Source organism: Ipomoea nil, unplaced genomic scaffold (assembly GCF_001879475.1).
Source record: "Ipomoea nil cultivar Tokyo-kokei standard unplaced genomic scaffold, Asagao_1.1 scaffold0875, whole genome shotgun sequence".
Lineage (NCBI taxonomy): Eukaryota > Viridiplantae > Streptophyta > Magnoliopsida > Solanales > Convolvulaceae > Ipomoea > Ipomoea nil.
The window spans coordinates 1727261-1737500 of NW_017617303.1; positions in this window are offsets into that span (position 1 = coordinate 1727261).

Genomic DNA, 10240 nt, shown 5'->3' on the forward strand with positions numbered 1-10240 from the left:
CCGGGTATGTGTTGGATGGATGTGGTGGTGAGAGATTGAGGTTGAGGTCCATCGTCTGACCTTGTTGTTGTGTTGCCTGGTGGTCGGATGAACTCGCTGCATCCGCCTGGTCGTCAGCAAAGAGGTTTTGTGCCCACAAATACATTGTTGATGAAGGACCGGGTGCTCGTCAAGACGTTTGCTTTCTTGCACGGATCCCCACAGACGGCGCCAAAATGATACTGCTAATTACCACGTAAGCAATAATCAAACAAACATGAGACCAATTAAAGCAAATAAAAATCTTTATTGATCACGATGAAGGCCCTAAGTACAATCTACTTGGTTGCTCTGATTACCGACTGACTGCGGTCGGGATTCTCTAACAACAACCTATCGATCGTCCAAAAGTCCCTCACACTGTAGCTACTGTGGGTATTTATAGCCGCTGCGCCGGAGACACAAATCCGGTCATTCGGCATGCTCTCCACGTAGCCACCACGTGTCATCCTCCCGGGTGCCCTGTCTGTCGTCGCAAGGAGCCGCCACGTGTCCTTTGTCAGCTCTTTCGCCAAAGGGCTACCGCTTGGTGGTCGACACTGCCGCTCGGGCAACTCCCGGTCGGACCCCGACCGGGTTCTTCACAAGAAGCCCGACCTGTTACTTGCAAAAGACAAGAAGAAAAGACAAAGACACACAAACCGGGGGAAAATTACGTCGGTCGGGATATTCCCTACCAGACACATTTTGCCCGACTTTATAAAAGTTGGACACTTTTAATCCACCGTCTAAATTAATGTTAAGTTTCCGTGAAATTGAAGGGCATTTTTGTCCTTTCTATTACTCTTCTTCCTCAGCCCTTATTGTTTCTTGTTCTCATGCAAAGTCGAAGAGACAAATCAAGAAAAATTTCGGTGGCCTGTTCTTGGCATTGCCATACTTGCAACAACAACTCATAAAGTTTAGATTGATTAATGTGTTTAAGCAATCAAGATTTTGCTAAGCAAGCAGGCAAAGAATTCTTCCGCTAAAGACGCAAACACCAAACACAAAAGCATAAATTCATCAGCTGCGAACTCAAAAACATCCCAGAAATACCAAAACAAACCCTCAGCCAAATCTGCAAAACCAAGAATGAAATCTCTCATGAACTTTTTTGCATTTTTTTAAAAAATTTCTTTTTTTTTTCTGCTCTTCAGAATATGGGGGCTCTTGAGCAATCGCACTGTTAGATTGGCTCAGTTCATGCTAGGAAATTGCACGGCCAAATACTTCATCACGCACGAACAAATCGCATCCACAACAGTCCACTAATGCTATATTTCATGAATAACCAAAAAAAGAAAACAACTTCATGACAAATTATAGGATTCCCACAACAAACCCAGTGAAAAGTTGCAATCTTGAAGTAAAAAAGATGGAGGCAGTTCTGACTAGCACAAGAACTGATAAATCAAAATGTATTACCTTACCAGAAATAGGAGAGAGACAGAGTCTACTGCCATGGCGCAGCCACAAAATTAGGTGAGAAAGAGTTCAACTGACAGCACCAACACTTCTCCTCCATCGTTCCTCCGTCTTCTCGGTCATTGGCGGCCACAAACAAGAGAGAGGAAAAATGGCGACTACACCACCACACTCAAACATCTCCCCTTCGTCGTTCCTGTCGCAACCAGTGCTCCACCAAACGAACGCTGTCCCTGGTCGCCTGCATCGCTCCGCCGGAAGTTCTGCCCCACCATCGCCTAGCCCCGTCGCCGTCATCGTTGTTCCGCAACACCAGACTCACCGGGTTGCTCCGCCGAGGTTTATGCAGTAGGTTGATTCCACGAATTGATTCTAGTGATTACAATTGATTTTTATCTCCCGTCCACGATCTGGCCGAGATGAAGCTCTGGAATCTTTTCTGCCACTCTTTGACTTCGACTTTGATGGGTATTTGCCGCACGTCGCTGCCTCTTTCTCCGGCGAAAACCCCATTTTGCGGATGGGAGCGGGGTTCTTGAAGCTGAGGTTGAGAACGCAATCAAAAGCCGCCGCAGAAGAATGTCTAATAGCCAGATGAGGAAGAAGAGCGGTAGAAAAGACAAAAATACCCTTTAGCTCACGAAGACTTAACGCCAATTTAGACGATGGACTAAAAATGTCCAATTTTTATAAAGTCTGGGTAAAATGTGGCAAAATTAATAAAAGCGGACAAAATGTGTCGAATGCACAATAAATGTAGGACCAAAAATTGATTTTACTCTACCTGTAATCAGTACATTTGTGATCATATATCATATATATCTGATGCGTAGTATATTTGCAAACAAATAATACTCGGAGTACGAGTTATCGATCCACAGGGAAGTGGTTGTATCAAGCACTAGTTACTAATTTATTCATTAGAGCTAATCCTCAAGCACTAGTTACTAATTTATTCATTAGAGCTAATCCTAACAATTGCTTGGATGATTGGTTACATAAAATAAATAAAATAAAGCAGAGATTCAGGATTTTGAAAACAATTAGAGAGAAGATGAGATTCCTGGGATTCAAGTATTTAATCACCTAGTGTCAAATCTTAAAGGACAATATTAAAATCTGGGTTTAACAAGTGTGAGGATGCAAGGTGGTATAGAGCTACTCTCGTAGTCACTAACACTAGTGAATTTCCACTCTCGTGGCTTAAACACCCAATAAAACAAGATCAAGCATCATAAATTCCTAAGTACTACCATCCCTCGATGCGCAATAATCAAGAATTAAACTCCCTAACAAAATTACCATTTCTCAAGATGCAACAGTTAGATGCAATTGTGTGTGCCCAAAGTTATGCCCAACTCTCGTTGTGACACAATCAAAGCAAATGAAACAAGTAACTATGACCACTAATTACAAGCATCAAACAATAAAATCACAATTGCAACACAAGCATTAAACCCAAATAATAATATATTAAAGAATCTAAGAGCTCAGGCACATAGGTTCATAAACACTTTTACCCAAGAATCTCTAAAGAATTTAGCCAAGCATGTCTAAATTATACATAGCAAATATAAATAAAGAATTACAAATTATCAAAAGAGTACAAGAATTAACCAAACGATTTTCTCAAATTTCCCTAGTCTTCTTCTTGCTTCCCAAGACAACTTGTGGCTCTTGATTTCTCTCCTTCTTGTCTCCAAGAATCTCTGAATTCTAAACTATGAATTGTAAATTATCTACCCTAAATTATTCTATTCTAAAACTACTACCAAATCTTAGTAGGGTTGAGGAAGGTGGAATTTTATAGTAGGTACAAAGCTAGGGCGGAATTGAAATTTTCCTAATTTCTTTTGGAAATTGCCGTGTTGTGTTTTCTTAAATTGGAAATTGAAGATTGAATTTGGAAGCTTTGAAGTCCGCGCCTTGTATTTGAATTTGGAAAGAGTTAATTCCACCAATGATCCCCAGACTATTATGATTTTCAAAATTAATCCTTGACTTTTAATTTGGAAATCTTAGGTCCATTGACTTTCAATTTCTTTCCAATAGTGGTCCTTTCATCAATATACTATTAATTAGAAGGGGTAAATTCGTCATTCAACTTGAATATGTATTATTGACCGTATATTGTATAATTGACCGTATTAGAAGGGGTATGCTTCACATGTGGTGTTTATGACCATGCACCAGATGCGTGCCCTAAGACAACCAGAACGCTGACGGTACAAGTCGAGGCGGGAGAGTCTCGACCAAACCAGGTGGGCGCAGCTCCGTTTGGGGCTTGGATGGTCGCACTGTGGAGGAGATCAAGAGCAGGTATGAGGCAGGGGGGAAGACCGCAGAGGGGACCGGAGGAGAGACAGCATGGTGGAATTAGAAGCTGCGAGGTGGCGTTCAAGCCTCCAGATTTGGACCACACACGATGCAAGGAGATGCTGAGGATAATATCGAGGTAGCAGAGGTGGACATCGACGCTGAAGCAGTGAACGGTGAGAGGCCATTGGGCAACAATGTTGATCAGACTAGGGATGCACGTGCTGTCGCAGCGCATGGAGGGAAGGAGAGACGACCGAATGTCATAGCAAATGAAAAACAAATCCTTAACGAACCTAATGGAGGGGATGAGGCACCGATGCACAACCGCAAAGATAATTCAACGAGTACCAGGAGGCTGATGGATGAGGGCAGCCAGGAGCTGAGATCGGGTGAACGCCCAGGGCGAAGCAGGGCATCTAGGCGGGCGGCAGAGGAGGAAGAACACGTGGTGGTCAGAGGATCGAAGGGTGGAGACAATATCTGCACTAGGACAGTTCACTACGAGCATCAGAACGGTGGCAACTTGCCGCTGGATCTAGAACATACAGGGGAACACCACTCTGATGTGCCGGAAAGCCTTGATGAAGACGGCGATGCCATAATGGAGGTGGATGAAGTTGCAATGCTGAGAATGTATTATACACCAGACTCAACAAAGGAGCTCACGTAGCTGGATGAAATATTTTATCGAGACTCTTTTTAGAAAAGATGGCCTTCTTTGGTTGATGCTGAGAAGTAGATTCAGGCAGACGCCAGTAAGTTACTTGGGAGGAAATATGAACTAAGCTCACGTGTGATGGGGGATTTTAGTCCCATGGCAGCTTCAAAATTGTTTGAGCAAGAAATACGTGGAGGGACCATAATACCGTAATGCCGTATACGGTCAATAATACATATTTAAGTGGAGTGACGAATTTACCCCTTCTAATTAACAGTATATTGATGAAAGGACCATTATTGGAAAGAAATTGAAAGTCAAGGGACCTAAGATGTCCAAATTAAAAGTCGAGAATTAATTTTGGAAAATCATAATAGTCGGGGAGAATTAATTTTGGAAAATCATAATAGTCGGGGGACCATTAGTGGAATTAACTCAATTTGGAAAACATCAACTTTTGAGTTTTGATTAGGGAACCAGCGCCCTTTCTCTTAGATTTAATTTCCGCGTTGAAATTCGCTCGACGCGTCGAGCTGAGTCTCGACCTGGTCTCGATCACAAAATTTTTTGGAAATTTTCGACACGTCGAGTTCCCTGAGTCTTGAATTTGTCCAACGTTGCTCCAAACTCATCCTTGAACTCCCCTTACTCATATCTTTGACCTAAAATGGTTCAAAAACACTAACAAACACCGTAAAACATTCAAAACGAGTGTAAAATCATATCCTAATCAGAATAGCAAGGAAAACATGTATTAAATAAACAAAATTAAATAACTTAATTACTGAGATGATTCAAAATAACTATAAAAACAAGCACAGATGTGATAACATCAATATCACTCAATACAATTCATTCCGTTCTCATCTGATATCAGTTAGCTAGGGTTTAAACTTCCATTTGTTACCAATTAGATCCATCTATGGCGATCCTGTAACATTGCAAGAATTAGCATACTATCTCTGCGCTCACGACGTCATAACATATGGAGATTTGGATGCAGTTCTGGACGACTGGCCACATTTAATGTGAATGCAATGCAAATTATGGATTACTACTTAACTTTGGCACGCAAAACAAAACAAGAACACAATTAATTAATTTATTCGTAAAATAATTGATAAAGTTTAATTGGTAACAAAATATTACATAGAAATTAACTAATATCTATTAATTGGTAATATTTTTTTAAGAAATTCTGCCTAATAAAGTAAATTTATAAGGAAATAATGATTTATTAATCTTTATTTATACCAATAATAATAATTCGAATACTGATTTTACACCAATCTATACTATTAATAAAAGTAAAATCCACCTCTTCAATTTTTTCACTCAAACTTTTCTTAATATTAATTAATTTATTTATTGGTAAAAGAATTAATAAAGTTTAATTGGTAACAAAATGCTATATGAAAATTAACTAATATCTATTAATAGGTAATATTCATTGAAAATTCTGCGCAATAACGTAAATTTATAAGAAAATAATGATTCATTAATTTTTATTTACACCAATAATAATAATTCGAATACTAATTTTACATCAATCTATCAATCTATACTATTAATAAAAATAAAATCTTCCTCTTCAACTTTCTCGCTTAAACTTTTCTTAATATTAATTAATTAATTTATTAGTAAAAGAATTAATAAAGTTACGTTATTACAAAATATTATTTGGAAATTAACTAATATTTATTAATTGAAAATATTCTTTGGAAATTCCGCGTAATAACGTAAATTTATAAGGAAATAAATGATTTATTAATTTTTATTTATATCAATAATATTAATTCGAATACTGATTTTACACCAATATATATCTATACTTCTATACTATTAATAAAAGTAAAAATCTTCCACTTCAACTTTTCCACCCAAAACACTCTTATATTATTAGGGGGTGTTTGGTTGGATGTAATTTAGTTGTAATTGAATTGTAATTCAATGAAAGCTTCAATTAAAGTGTTTGGTTGGAGGAAATTGCAATTCCCTCCTTTTGTTGAATTGCAATTCATGGGGTAACCTCACGAATTGCAATTCAATGCTTTTAGGAAAGGAAAAAGTGTAAGAAATGACAAAAATACCCTTGTTGATAATTATTATAATTACACAAGGACATTTTAGACTTTATACAACTTTTTTCCTTCTCATCCCCAATAATTCTATTCTTCCATACCAAACAATGTAATCTGAATTCCTACATTATTCTTACCTTATTCTTTTCCCACCGAATTACAATTCCTTTTCTTCATAATTCCTTCCTCCCAACCAAACACCCCGTTAAGGTTTATGTAATATTGTAAAATATGGTAATACAATTCCTATTCATACTATAATTGTACATTAAAATATGGTAATATAATTTATAGTACAATATATTCTTTCCTACTTTCCTATTCGTAATACAATTCTAGATTAAAATTACTAACCGTAATAATGCAATACATATACTTCCCTGCAGCGTAATCTATCTATACTACTAATAAAAACAAAAATCATACTTTTGCAAATTCTCGTCTAAACACTTTAATAATAATAATAATAAGGAATAATGGAAAGGAATCAGTAAAAAAAAAAAGAATAATACTCTCATGCCCGTACTACAATTCTACATATTATTTTACAAAATATCTAAAAAATAATATTGATTGAAATTACACTATAAATAATTTTCTAGCTGTAGTATAATTTTACATGAAACATGCATCATTATTTTTTCAAATTATAATATAGAAATTGCAATAATTAAGAAAAAAGTTACAGTATAAATACTTTCCTATCCGTAATACAATTTTACTTATTATTTTATAGAATCTTCAAATAATAATATTGATTGAAATTACACTATAATTATTTTCCTAAGCTTAATACTATTGTACATGAAACATGCACCAATATTTCTACAAATAATAATATTGAAATTGCAATTATTTAGATTAATATTACAGTATAAATACTTTCTTATCCGTAATACAATTCTAACTAATTATTTTACTGAATCTCCAAATAACAATATTGATTGAAATTACACTATAAATACTTTCCTAACCTTAATATAGTTGTACATGAAACATGCATCCTTATTTCTACAAATAATAATCTTGAAATTGCACTATAAATACTCCCTCAATCGTGAACAATTCTTTCATCGATTATTTTCTGTTCTTCTCTGGTATTTCTGCTATTTCTCCTTATTGTTGAGTAATGGAGTCTGTTTTCGTCTCTGGCTCCTTATTGGTAACAAAATGTTATATGAAAATTAACTAATATCTATTAGTTGGTAATATTCGTTGGAAATTCTGCGTAATAACGTAATTTTATAACGAATTAATTATTATGTAATTTTATAAGAAACTAATGATTTAATAATTATTATTTACACCAATAATAATAATTCGAATACTGATTTTACACCAACCTATACTATTAATAAAAGTCAAATCACCCCCTTCAACTTCCTCGTCATACCTAATATGAATATTAATTAATCTATATTATTAATAAAAATTTGTGTTAACGGATTCGGATATGAAACAGTTGCCTCTGGTGGAGTTGAAGGAGTTGCTATCTTTGTGGGGGAAGAGTCTGAGGGACTTTTTAGAAATGTCAATTCCAGACGAAAGCAGCATGGGTTTTGATGGAAAACATGCTGATAGCAGAAGAGTTGGCGTATGACAAGGAATCGTTGATGACATAGCATTAAACATTGGTAACACAATTTACGGACGAACATAAGAATGTCTACGAATTTGTGATGAATGATATTGATTCTAATGGATGTGGATTGTTCTTTGTGTATGGTTACGGAGGAATAGGCAAGACGTTCGTGTGGAGAACGTTATCGTCAAAGATAAGGAGCCGCGGTGATATTGTTCTCAACGTTGCTTCGAGTGGAATAACATCTTTGCTCTTGCTGGGAAGCAAGCCGACACATTCTAGATTTTCTATACCACTCTCTTTGAACTAAGATTTCACGTGCAATACATCGCAAGGCAATGGCCTTGCTGAGCTTATAATAAGAAGCAAATTGATAATATGGGATGAAGCACCAAAAACCATGAGGGATCTATCGAGATTCGCCATACCAGGTAATGCTGAAAAGACATTTGGTGGAAAGACAGTAATTTTGGGCAGCGATTTTAGACGGATTCTTCCCGTTATTTTGAAAGAGACAAGATCAATAGTTGTTGGAGCCACTATTAATTCTTCTTACCTCGGAAAAATTGCAAGGTATTGAGGCTCACGAATAACTTGAGACTACATAGCTAAAGCTTCAGAGGAAAATAGACAGACAATTGATTGATTTTCAAATGGATTGTAGACATTGGAGATGGGATTACAGGGGTTGTAACGACGGTTTGTCTGAGATCGATATTCTGGCACAGTTTCTGTTGAGGTGTGTTCCCGATCCAATAGCAACTATAGTGGAAAGCACCTTCCCGAGTGCGAGATATGACATGCTTGATGAGAAGGCCAAGAAATCCTCTCACTGACTTTAGATGTCGTTTATCAAATTAATCACTACATGTGCAAAATGAACACTGCAAAAGATCGAACATATTTAGGTTGTGACTCTTTGTGTAAGGCTAGGGGTGTTCAATCGATTAACCGAACTGTTTTAACTAAAAATTTTAAAACATTAACCGTTAACCGAACCGAACTTTGTATTGCCGAATTAACCGAACCAAAGTTTTTTTTGGTTAACCGAACTTTTTAAAACTAAATTTTTAAATCTTAAAAATAATACCTATAATAATAAATTCAATTAAAATAATACATATCATAATAAATCAATAAGAAAATATACAAAAACAATATCATAATAACATTACAAATTTATAGGGATTTTACATATTAGATTATATATATATATATATATATATATATATATATATAATTTCAGTTAACCATTCGATTAATTTGGTTAATCGAAGTTTCGAACCGAATTAATCGTTAACCGAAATTTTAAAAAACTTTAACCATTAACCGAACCGAAAAAAGTTCGGTTATAAAACAGTTAACCTAACTTTGTCGGTTCGGTCGGTTAACCAAAAATTTATCGAAGTTTGCAACCCTTATGTAAGGCAGAATAAGACGGTGAAAATATATCTGAAGTACACAGTCCTGAATTCTTAAATAGTTTGAGATTGTTTGGACTTCCTAATCATTCATTGACATTAAAGGTTGGTGTACCTGTTATGTTATTGCGGAACATAGACCACTCTCTTGGTCTTTGCAACGGTATGCGCCTCATCATTACAAGATTGACAGATCACATTGTCGAAACAAGAATAGTTAATGAGACACATCAAAGAACCAAAGTTCTTATATCCTGAATGTCACTCACCCCTTCTGATACGAGATTGCCCTTCAGGTGTACGTGGCTTTTTCCAGAGTCACCCATCTTGATGGCCTGAAGGTTTTAGCTCTAGACGAGGATGGACAAAATTCTGTTACTCCTACCAATATTGTCTACATAGAGATTTTCAATAATGTGTAATTCAAACCAGTGATATTATGTTTTTAATAGAAAGATGACAAAATTGCTATATATCTACATAGAAAATATATATCTTTCGTACAAAATAATTTTTACAACTAAGTTGCTAGACAACGAGCTAATTAGCCTAATTAATACAAATCTTAAACACTGATATATATAAACTCTCTAAAGTTTCAGCACCGGATGCGTATATCTACACGTTAGCTATTAATTGAATAATTATTTGCTCGAATTCAAGCAATGATAACATCAAAAAAACATAATCGATCCAACTCAATTTTTCAATTGCACTATATAATATTCGATGT